Below are 2,743 nucleotides of genomic sequence, written 5' to 3'. Positions count from 1 at the left end.
TATACACTCCGATGTGTTGAGAGGCCTGATTTTGTGAGCTCTCCTGCTAAACGCTGCCTGTAACCTCACCTGTCTGTTGGCCCCTGCAGCCTCCGCACCTGGGAAAGTTTAACAAGGGGAACTGGTTCTCCCTCTATCTGACAAGTCCTTTCCACATTTATGGGAGTTTTGCTTAACTGGTTGTCTTCTGTGCTGTGCAGTGTACTCCTAGGGTTGGATCTGCCTGTGCGTATCCTGGTATGTGACTTCAAGTGACACTAAAGAGCATTGGCGACGCGTAGAGGGTGCACGCGGGTGCATGTAGACCCCCTGGCTGTGCATCCCCTGGAAACACCAGCCGTGAAACCAGAAGTGCCGGCGGAAGTGCACTTCTGGGTTCACCAGTTTTGCCGTTGGTGGTTCTGGGCTTGGCAATTGACTGCTGGGGCACCCCCTGCCAAAGAGCATAATCAAGTGTGAGAGGATCTGGAAGATGTGTATTTAGAGCAGTATGAAACCAGACCCCTGGCTCTGTCTTAATCACCCATTTGGCTTGGATTCAGACACCCCCTGCCTGGAGAGGAGAGACTATGTTGCCTCGGACCTTGCAGAAGGACTGTAGGAGATGCAGGTCTCCAGTTAGAGCTTCCAAAACACTGGCTCTGCTAGCCACCAGTGATCTCCAGGGCTCTGGCCCCTTTTGACCTTTGTACTGGCAATTCTGTTTGCAAAACAGTGGCCTCATGAGGCTTTTAAAGAAGAAATGGGTCCCAGCTATAGAATTCTGATGCAGGTTTCAGATGCCCCAGTGTTTGGAGGCATTGGCACTTGAGTTTGGCCCTGTTCCTGTCCTGAGAGTACAGTGACACTAGCCTCCAGCTGAGGTTTAGGAATCCTTGCAGCCCCCTTTTTGGGACTGGCTTTGTTCTGGGGAAGGCAGCTGAATTGATAGGGCTTTAGGTAGGAATCCTTCCCCCTTTGCCAGAGACTATCCTCCCTATCCTGCCCCTGTGAATTTGTCTGGGTTTAGTGGATGGTGAGTCACTAGCTCTGCATTTAGCTGAGCTTTCTTTGCCTCATCCATAGGTTCTACCTCTCTTTGCTTTTCCCATTCCTGGAGGATGTGGGGGCCCTTTGCATGTCTGTTTACTCAGCATGCACATCTGAGGTACATGTCTTTTAATCTCTGTGTCATTTACCTGGCTTTATTCTTTCAACCCATCTCAGTGTGCTGTGCTCCAGTGACCCCGCATAGGAGAACAGAAGTTGAGCTTGGTGCAGTTGTGGAACATGTTTTCTGAAGCTGAGAAAAGGAAAGCTTCAATTTAGCAGAGCTGCACCAGCAGATCAAGAAGGGCCTGGCTGAAAAGTGGGGGTTTGGGGCAGATTGCACACGTGCAGAGGGATCCCATTGTAGCGGCACATTCCTTAGACAGCTAGGAGATGCTGAAGGGGTCAGGCCAGGGGCCCTGTTGCTGGAATGTGCAGGGGGCTCAGTGTTTTATGAGAGCAAAGAGAACCAGCCCGTGTGCTGAGCGGAGTTCTTTTACCTTATGTAGATCAAAGAGATTACCGTTGTTTAATATAAAAACAGAGGCTTTAAAACCTGATTCTGATCTCACCTACAGCAGCATAATCTTGCTGATTTCATCAGCTACAGGTGAGTCACTAAAAGACAGGAGAAACTGGACCTAGATACAGAGATCCTCCTATGAACAATGTGTGATATGGTAGAAGTTCCTTCCTACTCTAAAGCCTGAGGATCAATAATTCTAGTCATTCATGTCCTAGGTAGCATATCTGCTGATGCAGAGCCATATGCTCTTCCCACACACACTGGCGTAAAGCCGGAGCAACTGCACCAGTTTCTGCACTGTTATTCTGGACTGGCATTGGTGAAAATGAGAGCAGGATCCAGTCCTGTGCCCTCCTTGCTCCTGTCACTGTCCTCCATGGCTCTCATGGAGCATATGCCTTGAAAATGCCCTGCAGCAGCATGTCACAAGGTAATTACTAGAGGTGTAAAACCTAATTATCTTTTATCAGCTTCAAATTAACACCACTTTAATTTCCAGTGACCTCTTGGAGGACAAGGCAAATAGGTATGTTGAGCATGTGTTCTCTGTCATTTTTTTTTTCCTTCTTGCTACTCTCCTTTGCAAACTAGGAGCTGGTCTGTACATATTTATCATGCTATAGATATTCTATTCATTTGGAAGCGGATACAGTTAAAGCAGTATATAACCCCTACCAACCACATCATCATCATGGTATTTGATATCATACTGTTCAATAAATCCTTATTAGAACTACATTAGATCAGGGGGAAGCAAGTGGACATGAAAGAATGTGAATAAAAACAAACCCACATTCTTTTAATACTCATTTTAAAGAACTGGTATCTGATGCAGTTATTCCAGTGCATTTGTACTGGTCTAGTGTTTTTTTTGTACATTTTACAGGTATGACGTATACGGATAGATGCACTTTTGGCCCTCATTAAGTGCATCTGTTTCTAAACTGGCATTCTTCTACTTTACCAGTCTTTCTCATCAAAGAGGAAACTTCATGCTATCACATAGGATGCATTAAGCCAGTGGTTCTCAAACTTTTATGTACCAGGACCCATTTGTAAAGATTGATGGCTTGTCCCAACCCACACTGCCCTGCCGCAGCCTCCATGCCTGGCCACCTGGCCACCTTCCCCCAATGCCAGCAGGCACCTGTCCCCCACTCCGTGTGCATCCACACACACACACTGTCC

At 47.1% G+C, this 2,743-nt stretch overlaps 1 protein-coding gene across 3 annotated transcripts in view; it reads left to right on the top strand.

Annotated features, from left to right (window-relative positions):
- The window catches only part of SLC6A12 (solute carrier family 6 member 12), a 69,735-nt gene that overhangs the window by 1,989 nt on the left and 65,003 nt on the right, over positions 1-2,743 (top strand). Inside the window, exon 2 of one of the 3 annotated variants that reach the window (XM_019515506.1) lies at positions 1,771-1,985. The exons of the other annotated variants lie outside the window; for them this stretch is intronic. The gene's annotated coding sequence lies outside the window, so the exon portion shown is untranslated. The remainder of the gene's footprint in view (positions 1-1,770; positions 1,986-2,743) is intronic. 3 annotated transcript variants of the gene reach the window in all.

The sequence above is a fragment of the Gavialis gangeticus genome, unplaced genomic scaffold, assembly GCF_001723915.1.
Source record: "Gavialis gangeticus isolate Ggan-Ray unplaced genomic scaffold, GavGan_comp1, whole genome shotgun sequence".
NCBI lineage: Eukaryota > Metazoa > Chordata > Crocodylia > Gavialidae > Gavialis > Gavialis gangeticus.
Note: the sequence above shows the minus strand (reverse complement) of the source record. Positions and strands in the feature narration are given on the sequence as shown.